This window comes from Furipterus horrens, unplaced genomic scaffold (assembly GCF_987537825.1).
Source record: "Furipterus horrens unplaced genomic scaffold, mFurHor1.1.pri manual_scaffold_4, whole genome shotgun sequence".
Lineage (NCBI taxonomy): Eukaryota > Metazoa > Chordata > Mammalia > Chiroptera > Furipteridae > Furipterus > Furipterus horrens.
The window spans coordinates 94,300,893-94,321,755 of NW_028327174.1; the positions used below are offsets into that span (position 1 = coordinate 94,300,893).

Here is a 20,863-nt window from a genome sequence, read left to right on the forward strand (position 1 = left end):
CTTTGGGAATTGCATGTTTCCTGTGTTTCTTACTCTGTCCTTATAGAAGCAGAAGTGAAAAAGTGGAAGACATGTTTGACCCAAGGCTGGAAATTGAGAAGCAATCTCTGTGTAAGCAAGTGTGCCACTGTGTGGTTTATCATGTGGTTCAGTCTGTTTCAACTGAGAGTGAAATCAGAATGTGATTGATATATAGCAAAAAGGGAAACAATCAAATGGATATTACTATTGCAGTAGGATTATTGAGAAAGAGTGATGAGTGAAAAGATGAAATCATTGACTTGTGCTCTGAAATTTGACTTGTACAAATAAAGCCAGAAGCATAGCAAAGTCTCTGGGAGAACATGAAGTAGTCAAGAAGAGGCTAGGACCTGGCCTATGTGAGACCATCAGGGTGGGTATGGACAGAACAAGACTAGTGCATTGGCCATTAGTTTGCTGTGGGAAAAAAGAAGTCAGAGGAAAAAAAAAGAAAAAAAAAAAAAAAGGAATCTCAGATAGTGTGATGTGAAGAGACACCAAGGCTCATTCTCCTAAATGTCAGGAAAGCTGAAAAAGCGTTTTCCCTCTAGCACAGCTTATAGAATAACGTTGATGTCTTATTTGCCTATGTTCCCATATGGTCTTGATGGAACTCACATAGGAACCACACGCTCCAAAGGACCAACACTATCAGTTTCTTTGCTTTGTTGTAGAGAGAATCCACTTTTTCACTCATGTTCTGAATTGTTTCCAGAGCAGATTCATAAGTTTTATCTGCTGGGGGTTCATCGAAAATAATCAAGACAGCCTCCCCCTGGTCCGAGATCCCATGAAATATCTTGTCAAGAATAATCTATTATAATTTCCTTTCCATATCAGCATTGGAGAGTTTGATGAGGCTAGATATGTGTTCGATCTGTACTCAGGAAAAAGGCTCAATGACTCAGATCAGATTCTGTTCCAGTAAATTGTCATACAACTTGGCCAACTGTGTACTGATGATTGGGTCATTCTGGAGCTCTGTCTGGTAATCTGTCAGGGACTTTTCAAAATATGCCAGTGATCTGCTCTTGCTAGCCTTGGCCACACATTTTAATGCTTCTGCCTGCCTCCCCACATACAAGGTGCAAGCTTCCCACTCACCAGAGCCTGGACATCTTCTGGGGTGCTGAGCATGATTTTTGCACAGCAACATGTACTTCAGAGAGGTGATGGCCTTGGGGCTATCAATGGAGTCATAACCCTCAAATGCCTCATAGAAATATGAGTATGCAGTTTTCCAATCCTGCTCCTCTGCTGCATGGATAATACCTGACTGCATATCCAAGATGGCCTGCAATTTAGGGGGGCAGTGGATGGCATTTGCTGTGGTTTGAGCAGAGCTTAAGGCAGCTTGGGCTTTAGGAAGTTGCTCAGGACATGGTATGTTTTGGTTTTTAAAAGCTGTGCTTCCACCAAAAGGGCTTTGTCATCCATCTTTTTCAACTCCCGCAACAACTGAGAACCTAAATGCAATGCTTCCTGGAATCTCTTGGTATCAAAACAAAAAGACACCCGTCCTCCTCCAAAGCTTAGTGTAAGAAAATTATTTTCTCTGATTTGGCCCATTCGAGGCACTCTCAACTCAACTCAACTTCCTGCCTTGTAGTTGTGTTACAGAAACAGGGGAGTCCAAAAATCCCCAGAGTTTGCTGCTGGGGGATGGGGAGAAGTAAGCAGCTTTTCAAATGCTTCCACATGCCTGAGGCTGGTGACTACTGCCTTTCTTATGCAAATGGCTTTAATGCATCCAAAGCCTCAGGCAGATGGGAGGAGTCTTGAACCAGGGGACAGTATGGAGAAAGCACACAGAGCCTACGTAAGGACCTGTGAATGGTCAGAACTGTTTGCAACGCCCACTGCGTCAGATGACGCAGTCAGGGATATATATAAGCAGCTGCAGACATTTTAGCGGAGACTCTTTCAGACTCTCGCTCAGACTCTTTCAAGCTCTCGTTTGGGCTCTGGCTCTCGCTCTGGCACTCTGAGGGTCTCTCAAGCTCTCGTTCGGGCTCTGGCTCTCACTGGCACTCTGGCTCTCGCTCTGGCGCTCTGACTCGGACTCTCTCTGGCTCTCGCTCGTGCTCTCACTCTGAGACTCTCGCGCTCTGACTCGGGCTCTCACTCTAGCTCTCGGACTCTCTCAAGCTCTCGTTCGGGCTCTGGCTCTCACTGGCGCTCTGGCGCTCGGACTCTCTCTGGCTCTCGCTCGTGCTCTCTGAGACTCTCAGACTCTCTCGCTCTCTGACTTGGGCTCTCTCGCGCTCTGGCTCTGGCGCTCTGACTCTCTCTGGCTCTCGCTCATGCTCTCACTCTGAGACTCTCGCTCTCGCTCTCGCTCTCTCGCTCTCTCGTGTGCTCCCTCCACGTGGCTTGGTGAAGGGGCCTTCTCCATGTGGCTTGGAGAAGGGGTCTCCAGGCTGCTTTAAGAGGCTCTCGCCATGCGGTTTTGAGAAGGAGAGAAGATTCACGCAGTTTGCAGGAAGAAGGCAGTTTGCAAGGAGGCTGAGAATCCAGGTGGTCCTGCATTGAGAGCTGGAGGGCACCACAGCACAGAAAGGACCTCCCCAATCAGATTGAATGATTGGCAGCTGCTGGTAAAGCTGAACTGTGTTTGGAAAGTAGGGAAACGGTTTCTCTGACTTTCCTAAAACTAGCCTGGTTTGGAAGGGGGGGAGGCAAGGATATGTGTTTGTGGGTGTTTTAAAGAGCATAAGACTTAACAACAGAAATCCGCAAATAACTAAATCTATATAACTGTTAAATAAACAATTCTTTTTCTTTTCACCAAACTCTGGTATTGAGAGTTATAATTTTGGCGGCGGGCAATCGGGCCCCTAACTAAAGAGCCCGTGGGTTTGTTTTCAACTGGAGCAGCCCAGGGGTTCTGTAACAGTTGCTTCCATATAAAGAAACAGATCGGGGAGGGAAACAAGATGGTGCAGGAGTAAGTGGAAGCTACACTAACTTCCGCCCAGAACTAGTCTAGATTTACAACGTAATTTTGGAGAAATCATCTGGAATAACCAACCGAACACCAGCTGGAGAGAAGTCTTATAACCACGGGGAGACAAAAATGGTCGCTACATCACAACGTGACCGGTAGGGAGTGTGGAGACGCGGAAGGGCTGGCTGAGCTCACACGGGTGGCAGCTGAAGGGACTGAGAAACAGCTCAGCAGCTGGGGATTCCCCCTGAGAAGGACAGGATCTAAACCCCCAGCTGAACTTCCCAGCCTACAGCAACAGAGTGGAAAGTAAAATAGTATCCAGCTGAGAAAAGCAAAAAGCCACAGGGTTTCTTGCTAGCCGGAGAGAAACAGCTGGAGAAAAAGAGCTCTTAAGCGGATCACATACAAAAATATTTTGGCCCCCACTTACCCTGGGCTCAAGCGGAGGAAAGGCAGAGAGGACTGGAGACACTTGGGGAGAGTTTGGTGTGGTGGCTTTGAGGGGAGAGCTGGGGAAGCGGCCGGCCGGGTCCCAGTGCTGACTCATCCCCACACTGCAGGCAGACCACTCCCCGCCAAGTGGCATCAGCCTGAGGGGAAGCAAAGGCCCTGCCTAGAGGAATTAAGCTGCCACACCCACGGTCCTTAAGCCTGACCGCTAATCACAGATTGAATAGATTATCAACTAAAGGAGACAGACAAAGGCAGTAGATCCCTGGAAGTCTCCAACAGGCTGCCTAGGCCCAGACTGGTACAGGATCTGACGCCACCAGGGGCAGATCCAGGAAGTGCAGATCATTCTAAGAAGCACCAACAAACAATAGGAGTCACAAAAATGGGGAGACAGAGAAACAACCCCCCATCGAAAGGAAAGGTAGAGTCCCCAGAAAGAGTGCTGAATGAAATAGAGGGGAGCCAACTATCAGATATGGAATTGAAAGCAGGTATTATGGAGAAGCTCAATGAGCTCAGTGGAAACTACAAAGAACTCCAGAAAAACTACAGTGAACTCCAGAAGAACTATAAGGAACTTACTGAGAATTATACCAGCATCAAAAAAGACATGGAAGCTATCAATAAGAGCCAGAAGGAAATGAAGAATACGATCTCTGAATTGAAGAACACAATAGAAGGAATTAAAAGCAGGCTAGAGGAAGCAGAAAATCGGATCAGCGAGCTGGAGGACAATGTAGACAAAAACTCCCAGACAGTGCAACAAAATAAAAAAAGGCTGAACAAGACTGAAGAGGCTCTAAGACAGCTGCAGGACAACATGAAACGTAATAATATCCGTATCATAGGAATTCCAGAAGGAGAAGAAGAAGAGCAAGGGATAGAAAACCTCTTTGAAAAACTAATGACAGAAAACTTCCCTAACATGAAGAGAGAAAGAATCATGCAAGTCCAGGAAGCACAGAGGGTCCCAATGAAGATGAACCCCAACAGGCCCACTTCAAGACACATCATAATTAAAATGCCAACATTCAAAGACAAAGAGAGAATCCTAAAAGCAGCAAGAGAGAAACAACTAATAACATACAAGGGAGCTCCAATAAGGCTATCATCAGATTTCTCAGCAGAAACACTACAAGCCAGAAGGGAATGGCAAAATATATTCCAAGTAATGAAAAACAAAGGCCTACAACCAAGAATACTCTACCCAGCAAGGCTCTCATTCAAAATGGAAGGTGAAATAAGGAGTTTCCAAGACAAAAGAAGGTTAAAAGAATACATCTCCACCAAATCAGTATTGCAAGAGAAGCTAAAGGGTCTGCTTTAAGAAGATGAAGAAACAGAGAGAGACAGAGAGGAACACGAGTACAAAGGGGGAAAATGACAATGAATAAGTACTGAAAGAAAGAAGGATCTTCTACCATTTGCAACAACATGATTGGAACTAGAGAGAATTATGCTTAGCAAAATAAGCCAGGCAACAAAAGAAAATTACCTTATGCTATCACCTGTTAACGGAAACTAATGAACAACACAAACAAATGAGCAAAATTGAACCAGAGGTATGTAAACGAGGAATAAACTAACAGTAACAAAGGGGGAGATGGGAGGGAGAGAAGTGGTAAGAAGGGGAAGGGTCTAGTCAAAGAACATGTATAAATGATCCATGGACATGGACAGCTGGGTGGGGACTGAATGTGGGAGAAGGGAGGGACAGGGTGCAGAGAAGCAAGAGGGGGAAAAAAGTGAGACAACTCTAATGGAAAAACAGACAGAAAAATTTTTAGTGGGGGGAAAATAAAAATATAAAGAATAGAAATGCAAGTTCAGTGAATATTAGAAGAACAAGGATTTTCCTTCACACTATATATTTTCTCCCTATCTGATACCTCCAGAACTTGGCATTCTAAAGAAGTAAGTAATGACCTAAGTTTCTTTGCATAAAACTAAGACTTTGACTGGAATGTCATGCCTAAAGGAGACATGCTTGGGCTTTGGTTGTTACCAAAAAGCCCTGAGCAACTGGGGCTGACTTTCAAAGGTAATAAAAGTCCACGAGATAAAAGGCCTGGTACCTTGGATGGATGAGCGGTCCATAGCAATCTTTCCAGGGAAGGAGCGAAGGTTGTTTTCCTGAAAGATGGCTAGAAGGGAACTTAAGGCACAATGGAAAACCAGGAGGACCTGGAAAAGACAGGTGTTTACAGGCAAGGCTGAATGCCAGGTATGTGGATCTGCTTCTGTGCCCTGAAGGGCAGACTGAAGGTCACCCTAAATGTTCCTTGCATAAGTTCCAGCAAAGCAGAACTAAAGATCATAAGTGATCATTTGCTGCTCTTGTTGTGTTTATGCAAATGAACAGGATAAATTAAAAATGAACTTAATGCAGTCCCTTTAATGACAAGGAGGGTGATCTTAGGGAGAAAAATCAAGATTCAAGGAAGATCACAATGCCCAGTGGTAAACTATAAAGTAGTGCAGCTAACCGTCTTTAAAGTTTCTTTTCATTTAAAATTTGTTTTCATTTGAAAGTTGAACTATGTCTGTGGCATTATCAAAGATGTTTAATTTACAGGCAAGAAGAATGTCAAATGCCTTGCAACTGGATGTCTTTCCGAGAAGACAGTCCTACAGATCTATAAACTTGTGTGTGGGTTATGTTACATAAATTAACATGTGTTTTCTGTTTTCAAAGGGCATAAGCCTACGATCTCATTACCTGAGTGATTGTCTGTACGTGTAGACCTCACTTAATCCTGTCTGCATTGCTGCCTCCTGAGACTCACTGGTTTGGCTGAACTAAGTGGCTGGGTTGGTGAAGAACGGGGTGGTCTGTGGGCTTCACTTTAAAACTGGTTTCTCTTTTCTATCCTAATGGCTTGGACAGAAAGAGCCCAGAGGCCTGAGAGGGGGGAAACCTAAAATATTTCCCTCAGTCCAAACTAAGTATAATGGGCAAAAGGGTTTTGGACAGGTGGGATGTGCCTGGCATACCTTCCTCTAAAGAAGCCCTTCTTTTCCCTAATATGGGACATTGAAAAATTAATACCTGTCTTTTGTCATCTAGTGGTTACGGATTGAAAGATGTCCTCTAACCCTGTTGCTCTCAGAATACAAGGATGCCAGTCTGTTAAACCAAGCATGCCGTTGTCCAGAGACAGCCAACCAACCTGGAGTCTGCACAATCCTTCCCCTTGTGGGAAGGCCACCCTCCCCTCCACACCCCGACTCTTATTAGGGATTTCTTGACCCAAGGGTAGGTAGGACGACGACCATGTCCAGCTTGAAGCAACTAGAGGAGCTCGAGACCTTCGTCCATTGTCCTTTATAAGATTGTAAAGGGTCTTAAGTCTGAAAGGTAGGGATTGTTATTTTTTATAGTTAAAATATTTAGCTAATTAATTAATTATTTTTTAAAAAAAGAAGAAGAATATATGAAAGGGTGAGCCATGCGCATGGACTTGGGGAGGGGATTGTCGGGGAAGGGGGGTGCTGGGCGGAGGGGAGCAAAGGGGAAAAAATTGGAACTATTGTAACAATATAATCAATAAAATATACTTAAAAAAACAAACAAACAAACGAAAAAAAGAAACAGATCGGGCAGAGATTGGACAAGATGAGCTGCTTTAGTTTTGCTGATAATTCAAGAAGGGTTGCACGAACTTCAGCGGTTGTCCAAGTTCTGCAGCTTGTTCGGTCTTCGCCAGGAGAGACCCCAGTTCCAGGATGCTCTGCTCTTTGGCCTGTACTGCCTCCTCCTCATTCTCCCGAAAGTCACACTTCACTGTGGAGTGGAGGGTGTCGACGGAGGCCTTGCAGTGGGTGCTGAGCAGAGACTGGGCCTCTGGAACTCCACAGCCACCGCCGCCGCCACCGCCACCTTACTGCTTTTACACTGTCCCACTATCAGTGTTTTTTACTGCTAGATATAGACTTAGCATCTTTAAATCTAATCAGATTAAAGATCCAATTCCAAAAACCCAAGAATCAATTCAGAAATTGTGTTTTTATTTACTTTATTTCTTTATATTTTATTAATTATGCCATTACAGTTATCCCAATTTTCCTCCTTTGCTCCCCCCACCCAGCACCCCTCACTCCCTCAAGCAATCCCCCCACCATTGTTCATGTCCATGGGACATGCTTATAAATTCTTATGCTACTCCATTTCCTAGATTATACTTTACATCCCCGTGGCTATTCTGTAACTACCTATTTGTACTTCTTAATCCCCTCAGCTCTTCACTCATTCCCCGACACCCCCTCTCATCTGCTAACCATCAAATGCTCTCTTTACCCATGATTCTGTCTCTGTTTTTCTTGTTTGCTTAGTTTTTTTTTTAGATTCAGTTGTTGACAGGTATGTATTTATTGCCATTTTATTGTTCATAGTTTTGATCTTCTTTTCTTATATAAGTCCCTTTAACATTTCATATAATAATGTTTGGTGATGTTGAACTTCTTTAGTTTTTTCTTGTGTGGGAAGATCTTTAGCTGCCCTTCAATTCTAAATGATATCTTTGCTGGATGGAGTAATCTTGGCTGTGGGTGCCTGCTTTTCATGACTTTGAATACTTCTTGCCAGCCCCTGCTAGCTTGCAAAGCTTCTTCTGAGAAATCAGCAGACAGCCTTATGGGAACTCCATTGTAGGTAACTAACTGCTTTTCTCTTGCTACTTTTAAGAGTCTCTCTTTATCTTTAACCTTTGGTATTTTGATTATGATGTGTCTTGAAGTGGGCCTCTTTGCATCCATCTTGTCTAGAACTCTGTGCTTCCTGGACTTGCATGTCTATTTTCTTCACCAAATTAGGGACACATTGTTTCATTATTTTTTCAAATAAATTCCCAATTTCTTGCTCTTTTTCTTTTCCTTCTGGCACCCCTATGATGTAAATGTTGGAGTAATTGAAGTTATCCCAGAGGCTGCTTACACTATCCTCATATTTTTGTAATATTTTTTCTTCTTGTTGTTCTGATTCATTGTTTTTTGCTTCCTTATGTTCCAAATCATTGACGTGATTCTTGGCTTCATGCACTCTACTGTTGTTTTCCTGTAAATTGCTCTTTATTTCAATTGGTGTATCCTTCATTTCTGACAGGATCTTTTTTATGCTGTTGAGGTCCTCACTAAGTTCCTTGACCACCTTTATAACCAATGTTTTGAACTCTGCATCTGATAGATTGCTTATCACCATTTTGTTTAGTTCTTTTTCTGGAGTCTTGATCTGTTCTTTCATTTGGGCCATGCTTTTTTTTGCTCCTCATTTTGGCAGCCTCCCTGCATTTGTTTCTATGTATTAGGTAGAGCTGCTATGACACTGTGTCTTGGTATCATGGCCTAATGTAGTAGGTGTCCTGTAGGGTCCAGTGGCATAACCTCTCCTATCACCCAAGCGGGACACTTGAAGTGTGCTCTTAATGCCAGCTGAGTACACCCTCCTCTTATAGTTGAGCTTTGATTGCTGTTGGCAGGTCAATTGGAGAGATTTACCCAGGTCAGTCAGTTGCAAGGACTGGCTGTGACCATTGACCATCAACCTCCGCACAGGTGTGCAGGGGCAGGGTGGTGGTGCTCTGATGTGGTTTGTAGCTGTCCACCGGGTGTACAGGCCCTGGGTTTTTTGGGTGGTCAGGCCAAAGTCAGCCCCCACCTTTATTTTGTCCAAGGCCATCTTGCCTGAGCTAGAGAGTAATCTGAGATGGCTTTTACTTGTGCTGAACTTGGAGATTCCCAGTCAAAGCCAAGCTGTAAATCTAGGCTGGCTGCTGCTAGTGCCAGACTTGGGGCCACTTAGTAAGAGGTACAGGGCTAGAGCGCATCTGTTGCTTGTTTGAAAGGTTTTAGGAAGCTGTGAAGCTTGAGCCAAGACCAGCCATTCATAAGGAGAAACTGCTGTTAACAGCTATAAATTGGGTGGAATGGAGCCTTGGGGGATTTCCAGGGAGAGGCAAACAGTGTTAGCCAGTTTGATGGACTCTCAGATATGGCACCCAGTTTCAGGCTTTGTGACTCTTCCCACCTTTCTGTTTGGGAGAAAACTGTCCCCTGTCTCTCACATGATGCCATAAAGTTCAGTTCCTCCCTGAATGCCACTGGTGCCTTAGAAGCTGCTACCCCAGTGTTGGAGCTCAGAGGAAGTGAGTCTGAGTAATTTCACATATTGGTTCTTTAAGAGGAACTGCTTGATACTCCAGAACTTTCTTCCACCAACTCAATCCCTGCTGGTTTTTGCAGCCAGAACTTATGGGCACTTATCTTCCTGGCACTGGTATCCTGGGCTGGGGGGCCTGGTGTGGGACTGGCCTCCTCACTCCTGAATAATCCCTTCTGAATTTTTATCCACCACACATGTATGTGGGACCAGCCTGTTCTGCATCTCTGTCCCTCCTACCAGCCAGGATGGATATAGTTTCTTTAGTTCTGTAGTTGTCAGACTTCCACTTAACTTGATTTCTGCCTCTCTGAGTGATGGTTATTCTATAATTTAGTTGTAATTTTGATATGATTGTTCAAGGAGACAAGCTGTGTTTACCTATGCCACCATCTTGACTGAAACTCTCTCAGAAACTGTATTTTTAAAATTCTGTTCTTCTAGAGCCACTCTGGTACCAAAATATTAATTAAAATTCTCCAGAGAGAAAGAACCAATAGAAAATATATAAATATAAATAAGGGATTTATTACAGGAATTTGTTCATGCATTTAGGGATATAGAGAAGTCCCACGATCTGCCATCTGCAGACTGGAAAGCCAGTACTGCAATGCAGTCCCAGTTGAAGGCCTAAGAAAGGGGGAGAGGGTGGCTGATGGTGTAAATCCCAGTTGCAGTCTGAAAACCCAAGCTGAAGTCCAAGGACAGTAGAAGATGGATGTCACAGCTCAAGCAGGGAATAAATTCACCCTCCACCTTTTTTGTTCTATGTGGGCCCTCAATGGACTGGCTGATGTTGGCTGAGATTGGGGAAGGCCTCCACTTTACTCAGTCCACCAATTCAAATGCTAATCTGGTATGGAAACACTCTCAAGAGACATAATTAGAAATAATGTGTTATCTGCTATCTGGACATCCCTTAGCCCAGTCAAGTTGACAAATAAATTTAATGGTCACATAGGGACAGATTCCTAAGTGTATTCAAATCTAGGCAGGTATTTGATTCAGTTGACAGTCATAGAGACACCACTGAAAATTTGGCTCTTGTTTTTATATAGCAGTAAATGATCCAAGACATGATATTGTGGGACAAAGGCCCAAGCTTAAATCCTATCATCTTAAGTGTGAATTTGACCAAGTTAATATCTATAATCTGTTTCTTTATCTATACATAATGCCAACCTCAGTGGGTTTAAAATAGTTCACAGATATGTGTAAAGCACATAACATATTTGGTACCAAGTACTTGACGTTTTAAAATAATAAAAGCTATTATATGAATATTATATTAATTTGTTGGCAATGTATTAAGTGGATTAGAGAGGAGCTGGTAGTTCAATGTTTTTCAAAATATGATTCCTGGATCAACTGTATCAGAATTACTTAGAATATTTTGATAAAAATGTAGTGTTTTGAGGCCAGTCCCAAATTTGATGAATCTAAATACTAAGATGGGCCCTGGAGATTATCATTTTCATGTATTCCCAGGTGATTCTTTTACACCTTTAGGTTTGAGAACCACTGTGACTGGTTATCTCTCAGCAAATGTTAATTGTTTTTGTTTTTGCTACTGCTGTTGCACAGTATTATTATTATAACATAGGTAAATCTTAACTAAGCTCTTAAACTGTTTGTACAAATGAGTAGTGTTGGGATGAATGTGAAGGCTTTAGTCAGGTAAAGAAAAAAGAAAAAAAGAAAAATAGCACTGAAATATAGAAGAACATGGCTTTTGCAGGGAACTGTAAGTAGTTCAGAATGTTATCATAGTAAGAAGTGTGACTAGAAAGTAGTAAGAATTGATGTTGAAGAAGATGGAAATGCAGTTTGAAGTTTTGGTTTTAAATGACATAGGTCAGATTTGTATTTAAGAAGGATTGCTCTGGACTACAAGGGCTAAAAAAAAAAAAAGTGGCTGCTGAAATAATCCAAGAGAAAAGTTATGAAGGTCATAAGTAAGACTTTAGTGATAGGGATGGTAGGTGTGAATAGACAGGGCTTGCTAATCAGTACATTGTTGAGGGCCCAGGTGTGTGCACAGGTACAAATCAATGATGACCTCCAGGTTTTTCACAAGGGTAACTGGAGTGGATGGGAATATCATTTACCTAGATAGGGAATAGCAGAGGAGAATCAGGAATGTGAGAGAAAGATGATCTTTCTTTTAGGTATATTACATTGAGACATTGATGTGGAGGTATTTTATACAATCAGATGTGGGGTTGGTATTAAGGGAAGAAACAGCAACTAGAGAGAGAAGTCTGGAAGCCACCAATTTCTAGTGGAGGACTGGGCTATGGATGTGCATAAAATTTATCAGGAGTATTATAGAATAAGATAAGAGATCTGAGAATAAAATCTTGAGAAGTAGGCAGAAGATGAGAAGCCCAAGAAAAAAACAGGAAGAGAGGGAAAGCACTAGAAAACCAAAGAGAGACTGACTCCAGTGAGGAAGAGAATTTGATTGAAAAAGTTACTGTCTATGTCTGATGCCAAATAGAGATAATTTAATTTAAAGGAAAGAAATTGTCAATGTCATTATCATTTGGCAAAAGCCATTTCAAAATTAGTTAGCAGAGGCAGAAGTCACATTTTAGTGGCTTTATAGTTGAACAGGCAATGAGTAAGTAGAGACCATGAATGCAAACTACACTTACTATTAGGGCAAAAAAAAAGAAAAAAAAAGTTTCTTAACTTACCTACATAACTTTTCAATTAAAAGAATTCAACTACATTAAACATCATTTATTTTAAAAGTCTGAATGCACATATCTTATGGCATGGACATGGAGAGAGAAAAATGCCTCACAGGTGATTTTGGTCCCAAACTGTAAGTCTTTCAGTGGCAAGGAGTGTCATCCTCCTTTTCTCTACAACTCATGAGTGCCTTTCAGGACCCTACAGCTATGCAGTAGAGAGCTTTGCTGATTGGATGGATGGAGAATATATAGTCTCAGTTTTTGTAGGGTTTGTTTGTTTTTTCTAATTTCAGATGGAGTTAAAAGAGAGAGAATTAAAATGAACCATGTTAAAATATTGATACATAACAAGAATGATACTTTTAATTTTCAGATAGTCTATCATTTTTCCAGTTTTCTAGAATTGTGTGTGCACTATGTTAATGCACTTTCTCTTCCCTCCCTCATAATTTGAGCAGAGCATTTAATCTAAATATTTTAGTATCTTGGAGAGCTTGGCAATGAGTTATAATTTTCAAATTTAAGTATTGGTACTAGATAATAAACACACAGGACACTCATGGGGACGTATGTGACACTGCTCAGAGCCTTTGTGAGTTTGATGGAGATTCCACTGAAAACGCCACACACTGGGAAGGCAGCCTTCCAGCAGCAGGGAGCTGGGGCCACTGCCCTAGGAGCCAGGTCAGGTGGCTTTTGGCCAAATGGTTTCTGAAAATGGGCAATATTAATAAATATTTAAGGCTCCTGTTTCCTATGTAGCTGCTATAAAGCATTGTCTTCTTTGTGAAGATCTTGTGTTTGGTGCTATTTTTCCATGGCTCCCATGGAATGTTTTAATCCATTCTGATGCTGCATTGTGTTGTCTCCCTTTACCCTGTCCTGAAGCCTTCTCCAAGACGTCTGAGTTAGTGTTCATTTTCTAGTTCCCAAAGTAATAAAATTTACAGCAGTTGCTCTCACAGAGCCATATTTTGAAGGGTAAAATAGAAAAAGAAAAGAGAAAAGGGTGTTCTCTATGATAAGGAAGAGTAAGTGGTAGAGGGATGGAACTTTCAGCTGACTCGGATCAGTTAGTCTTTCCCTGACCATGTGATGGTAGAGGTTTTAGGTGAACTTTATGTGGATAAGTATTTGATTTCCCCAGGCACTTCAGTAGCATATGCATTAAGTAAGCGGCTGATTCATTGTAAGTGACCAATTCATGTAGTAATTCAAGAAATATTTAGGGAATGATCCATGAGCCAAACATTGTTTAAGACCTGAAAAAAAATTAATGGTAGTTCCTGCCTTGAAGGATATCATAATACAATAGGGGGAGTGACAGACATGTAATACAAGAAAATTGATAGGTAAAATTACAGAGTTGTGTACAGTATTCTACCTGTAACATTTTCTTCTACTTTGTTGCTATAGGAAAAGAGAAGGGAAACTTTAGTTGTTCCTTATGGGCCAGGAAGGTTCTACAGAGGAAATGGTATACAACTGGGTTGAGTTTTAGATGATGAGTACAAGGAATTCACCAGGTGGTGAAGAACATTCAAAAAGGAAGGATGGAAAACACACTAGGTGGACATCCGGTCAGGATGTAGACCTAGACAGACATGCTGCATCTCCCTCCACAATTAAGAAGAAATTAGTACAACTACCTCAAAACTAGCAACAACCAGAAGTTCCAGAAAATTGGGCTGCATGAAAGTCCAACAAACAAAGATATAAAGAAGAAATACTCATGCATGCAGGTTGGAGGTGCGGAGCTGGGGCAGAGAGGACACGGTGTGGTGGCAGCAGCAGCGATGGCAGTGGCAGGCTGGTGAAAAGTGCAGTCACACGTTTTAAAAAGTCAGGAAGGATGCCTGGGGAGCACCCCCAGCACCAGACCAGACTATGCATTTCACAGTCCCAGCGCCAGGGGAAAATAAAGCCTCATTACTTCTGACTGTCCAAACCAGTGGGGGTTGGGGTGGAGGAAGAAACTGCCGCTCTCTCAGCAGAGTCCATTTGTTTAAAGGACCCCCACAGTCCTAGAACATCCGCAGACCCACCCACTCTGGGAACAATGGCTAGGGCAACAGCTAGAGAGATGCCAGTCCGGTGCGGAAGTGGGAGAAGTGCCTGGAAAAGGGGCAAGTGCTGAACAAGTGGCATTGTTCCCTCTCAGACCCCTCTGCCAACACACAGTGCCACAACTTGGTGAAACAGGTCACCCTGTACTGATGAATCCCTAAGTCTCCGCCCCTTACAATGTAACAGGTGTGACAGCTCTACCTAAGACACAGAGGCAAAGAAACACAGGAGACTGTCAAGATGAGGAGACAGAGAAGTATGGCCCAAAAGAGGGAATGGATCAAGCTTTTAGTGGGAGAACTAAGCAATGAGGAGATAGCCAACCTAACAGATGAAGAGTTCAAAACACTGGTGATAAAAATGCTCATGGACTTGACAGATATGCTTAAGTGTGGCAAATGCATAAGGGAAGAAGTGAAGGCTATGCTAAATGGAACAAAGGAAAATCCACACAAAACCAATGGTGAAGACAAGGGAGCTGGGGTTCAAATCAATGATTTGGAATATAAGGAAGAAAAAAAAAACAGTCAACTAGTACAAAATGAGGAAATAAGAATTGAAAAAAAATGAGGAGAGGCTTAGGAATCTCTGGGACGACTTTAAACGTGCCAACATCCGAATCATAGGGGTGCCAGAAGAAGAGGAAGAGCAAGAAATCGAAAACTTATGTAAAAAAATAATGAAGGAAAACTTCACAAATATGGCAAAGGAAATAGACATACAAGTCTAGGAAGCACAGAGAGTCCCAAACAAGCTAGACCCAAAGAGGACCACACTAAGACGCATCATAATTAAAATGCCAAAGATGAAAGATAAAGAGAGAATCTTAAAAGTAGCAAGAGAAAAGAAGAGAGTTACATACAAAGGGGTGCCTATAAGACTATCAGTTGATTTCTAAAAAAAAAACTTTGCAGGTAAGAAGGGACTGGCAAGAAGCATCCAATGTGATGAAAAGCAAGGACCTACAACCAAGACTACTCTATCCAGCAAAGCTGTCATTTAGAATGGAAGGGCAGATAAAGTGCTTCCTAGACAAGGTAAAGCTAAAGGAGTTCATCATCACTAAGCCATTATTATATGAAATGCTGAAGGGACTTATTTAAGAAAAAGATCAAAACTACGAACATTAAAATGAGAACAACAAACTCACAACTACCAAGAACAATCTAAAAACAAACAAACAAACAAAAACAAACAAACAGCCAGAATAGGAACAGAATCATAGGTATGGGGATCATTTGGAGGGTTATCAGCTGCGAGACGGAAGGGGGAGAAATGGGGAAATGGTGTAGGGGTTAAGAAGCATAATTGGTTGGTACAAAATAGACAGGGGGAGGTTAAGAATAATACAGGAAAGGGTGAAGCCAAAGCAAGAGAACTTATATGCATGACCCATGGACATAAACTAAGGGGGGTGGGGTTGCTGGAGGGAAGGGGGGTCCTGGGAAGACGGAAGGAAAGGAAAAAGTGGGACTACTGTAACTACATAATCAATAAAATATACATTAAAGAAAAAAGAAAAAAAAAAGGAAGGATGAAAAAACACAAAGGAATAAGATTATGAAGTCTGATATGGCTGGAGCCCAGCACATTAGAGGGGAGAGTTGGTAGAGGATGAAGCTGGGACGGTGGTGGACAAACCATGCAGACTTTATACTCTCTTCTACTGAGTGTAGGTCTGTGTTGTTGTAAGCGTCAGTGAAATGGAGGATTTTAAGCAGGGGGTTTAAATAATCAGACTTATATTTTAGGTAGACATTTTGGAGGGACGGTGGATTTTGGGCAGCAGGTATCAAATGCCTCTGGTGCCTTGCCTCACACTCTCTCACCGGCCTTGGAAGCACACCATGAGGGTGGGAGACAGTGGGTCAAAGCTTCTCCTGGTCCCACTTCAGTAAAAAATTTAGAGAGGTAATCTGCACGTTTCTGAGAAGTGGGATTGAGCCCCAGCTACCCACAGAGGTGATCTTCCTTATACTATAACTCATCCTTATGTTGGTTTTTGCTCCTCTCATCACTCTTCTGGTTCCCTTTTTCCTGTTGCTGTGAGTACCTCCCAAATCAACTACCTGCTCACAGGTTGTAGTCAAGCTCTGCTTTTGGAAAAGGGAGGAAGGAGACCCAGGCCAGGATAGCAGGTACTAATGAGGAAGGTTTTGAAGTCATTCACATGAAGATAATGAAGGATCAAAGCGAAACATTAACTGTCAGGATGTCAAGTAGGAAAAGAAATGGAGAGGGCTGTAGAAGGGAGAATCTAAATGTCTTGATGGCCAATTCTGTGTAAGGGATGAGAAGAGGGAGGGATTTCTGATATCTCTTGCATTGTTGACAGGGACTGGTGGTGTCATTGACCAAGTTGAGAAATAAAGCTGTAAGAGTGGTCTGTGAGTGGGGAGACCATGGATTCCACTTTTCACATAAAGAATTTGAAGCACTGCTGGAAACGCAGGCAGAGATGGTTATTAGGAAGTTGGATCTGAGAGTTTGGAGCTCAGGGAAGAGGCCTGCACCTGGCAGTTTTTGACTCATGAAAATATAAGAAAGAGAGCATGCCTACATTTGCTGAGTGTTTAAAATCAGTTAAAAGTAGCTCCTTTCCCATATTAAAAGTTATAAATTGTTTTTTTATTTATTTGAATGATCTATTTTTGTTATCTTATATTTATTTATCTATTAATTTATCTTCTATATATGTTTGGTCTCTGATTTACCTGTAGAACATTAAAGTGTTCTCCCCAATGGTTTTACTAGAGTATTTGGAAAATAGATGGGAAGAAACTATTTAAGAAAGTATCAAAGAGTCCTATTCCAAGGCTCCAATGCAGATGATGTGAACATGCCCACTTGATGGATTAGCTTCATGTACAAAATCAAATACAGTAGTTTGCTCTTGGAATATGGACTTCTTGTGTCTATTTCTTCACAGTATACAACTCATGGTTAACATTGACAAGAAAGTGAATGAGGCTGGAAAAGCTCCCCTGGTGTCCCTCCTGACTTTTTAAAACGTGTGACTGCACTTTCCATCAGTCTGCCACTGCCACCGCTGCTGCCCCACCACAGCCGCCACCACACCGCATCCTCTCCGCCCCTCTTACTTGTCTGGCTGAGTATTTCTTCTTTATATCTTTGTTTTCTGGACTTCCATGCACTTTGATTTTCTGGAACTTCTGGTTGTTTCTAGTTTTGAGGTAGTTGTATTCATTCTTAGTTGTGGAGGGAGATGCAACCTGTCTGTCTACGCCTCCATCTTGGCCAGAAGTCTGGCATTGACTTTTAAGATTCGGTTTATAATTAGTTGTCTGTCATGGACACCACACTGTAGGTTGTGTGAGAGGAGAATCTCCTAAACTTTTCAAAGTGAAAGTTAGTGACCAGTAAGCCAAAAGGAAGGTGAGAAATGTTGTCTGGAGTGCCCAGGTTACTCAGTAAGGCTTTTACAGTCTGAGGTGCATTTGGGTGTAAAGTGCAGTACTTGCCACAGGGGGAGTCTGCTTTAGCCACCTCAAATATTTATGTACTTGACTTCTTCACCACTCCCCCATAGAATAGAAATATATTTGAAGATAAACATTTAAACCCCAGAGGAAAGTAGAGGGCCCTGATGGAGAACACTAAAAACATGTGCTTGTGGGGAGGAAGGAGAGATGTTTTATTCAGTGCAAACACATTTTAGTCAGTAAAAGTGAAGGTGAGGATTAGAAATAGCTTTCACTAATGTTTGCAAATATAGGGATGCATTGGTGGAAAACAGTGTTGACAGTCCACGTCGGTGAAATTCAAACAATTTCTAAACATGAAGTTCAACTTCTCCTGGGAGGTGAGGTTGTATCTAGGAGGGTGGTTCTTTTCTACTTAGGAACTTAGGGAGCACAGTCCCTGCAGGGGGCGGGGCACTGCTCAGCCCTCACCACCTGTTCCCCTCGTCTATCTGAGCCATCCTGTATTTCGCTTCCTGGGGATCTGCTGGATCTTTCCAACTACTGGTGATTTTCTCTGCTAGCGCTGAGTCTAGAGTACAGTGCAGTTTATCCAACGTTTTTTCTTGCATTCTCTGTAACAAAGGCACACACATGCTATAGGGATTTACTGCTACAAAAAATTTTAATGTTGGGGAAGTTTACAAATGTTAAAGAAATCTCAAAAAGTTGCCAGCCTCCGTAGCTGATGGTCTCCTTTTCAATGTGTGCTCGGTGCTGCCTTTCCTCAGACCTCCGACGTTCCCTTGCACCTCCTTCCTCTCAGGTGTTGACTGGCCTTCGCTATTCCCTGAGAAAACAGGGATGCCATCAGAAAGAGCTACTTTAGCTTTCAGTCTCCCATCTCCCTGTGGTCACCTCCAATGACCAGTTTTCATTGCTCTTTTTCCTGGTCTCCTAGGAACACTGGACATATTTTGTTGCCCCTCCTTTGCAGAACTTTTTTCGCCATTGGCTTCCATGAGCTCCTCTGCCACTGTGTGACTGTGGCCCTTGCTGCCTCATTGCAGCAGGGTTCTGCACAGCCACCAGTTCTTCCTGTTGCTGACTTGTGATTTAGAGTCTAGTGTTCATGTCCTAGTATGAGGGGAGCTGGGAAGGTATCTCATAGTTTCACTTAATATAGGTAGGCTTGTTGTGTGTCATATGGTGGGGAATTCCTGAAACATAAAAGAGTTCTAAAAGAATAACAACTGTTATTCTAGACCTAGTGGAATTAGGGTCATTGATATAATGCCTTCAGTACCCAAACTGGTGATATCTGGTGAAACTATGGTTTTGATACTTACTAGATTTATGGGATACATTGAAGTTTCTAAATGTTTTTGTTTTTAAAGAAAGCAACGTATGAGCTAAAAATTGGAAAACAGCAACAAAAAAAAAAAAAAGCAAAACGGAAGTAGACAGAAAACAACCATAAAGATGAAAACACCATTAAATTATTGACAAGAGGACATTAGAGGAGTAAGTAACCCAAGAGCTTTTTCTTAGACAAAAGTAATCAAGTAGGTAAACTTCCAGAGTATCTACTCAAGGGAGAACAAGACATTTGTAAACAAAACAAGAAACCATCACCTCTCACCTGGGCAGTCACTGGACCCCTTATCTAGTCTCCCAGCTGTAACTCTTGCTCCTTGCTTCAACACTCTACATAAAGTCAAAACTGATTTTCTTAAAATGTACATTGGAACATGTCGCTCTTTGCATTAAATCCTTTAGTATCTCCCCATTGCCCATAGAATACATCTGATCTCCTCACAATGGCTGAGAATGATTTCTCTTGACCTCCTTTATCATAACCTGCCCATTTAAAAAATTAAAAAAAAACATTTCCTGTCCCTCTCCTTTTTTTTTTCTTCAAACCTGTCAAGCTTGTTCTGGCTTTGGAACCTTGGCAATACTGGCTCCATGGCCTTTGCAAGCCTGCTTCCTGTGAGACCTCGCCTCCTCCTTGTCTCCTCAGAGACCCCATCTCTGACCTCATGACCCAGGCAGCCACTCAGCCTTTCGCCATCACAGTGCCTTGCTTTGCCATGTCCTGTCACTGTCTACAATCAGTTCGTCTACTTCATCCATGGTTTCCCACTATTGGAAAAGGACTTCTCTAATCACATTCATGAACATGGCACAGTGATTAAATTCCTAAAATGTGAAGTCTCCATGGAAGACAACTTATTATGAATTGACTCTATAAACTCAAACACAGGATTTTTGAATGAAGATAGGGATGAATAAGTAATAGGAGTCTTAAAATATTATAAAACACAATAAGTGCTAATAAATAGAAAAAAATTTAACTGGATAAAATGGGAAACCAACAAAAAAATAAATTTAAAAATTGTTTTAAAGATTTATTTTCCTCAAATTTCAGAATAGAAAACTGTAGCCCAGCCTCACCATTGAGCATAGATGTGAAATCCAATATAAAATAGTAGAAAATTAAATTTAACACCACACTTAAAAGATAATTTACTATGATCATGTAGAACTTATGACAGGAATACAAGAATAACTATATTAAAATGTATTAATAAATCAAATCAATAACTCAAAAAGGAAAACATTTATCTCAGATTCTGAAGAGATTTTTATGAAATTCAGAGCTCTTGACCTATTGAGATAAGGAAAATCCTTAAAACATTAGTGATCTAAAGGTGTACATTTGGGGTAGAATATGTAATGCTACTTAACAACAGTTAACTTAAATGTGAAACCCCAGAAGTATTTCCATTATATATTGGGGGAGACCCCAAGAATGTCTGCTATCACTATTATTATTCACTGTGTCCTTGAATCTCTAGGCAATGCACTTTGATAACAAATAGAAATAAAAGCTATATTTATTTAAAAAAGGAAAAATATTGCAGCCAATATTGTCATCTGCTTATAAAAACATCAGACAATCAAATAAAGAATCAGCAAAGTGGTTGAATGCAAATAAATATTTAAAAATTACTTGCTTGCTTCTGTCCTAGCAAACTGCTGCATTTTTTTACCTGCTATGAAACAAATAATCTGTCATAAATCAGAAGCAGAA

General features: G+C 41.7%; 1 pseudogene; it reads right to left on the reverse strand.

Annotated features, from left to right (window-relative positions):
• Positions 1-607: 607 nt before the first annotated feature.
• On the reverse strand, positions 608-19,798 carry LOC150012459 (26S proteasome non-ATPase regulatory subunit 11-like; annotated as a pseudogene).
• Positions 19,799-20,863: the final 1,065 nt, after the last annotated feature.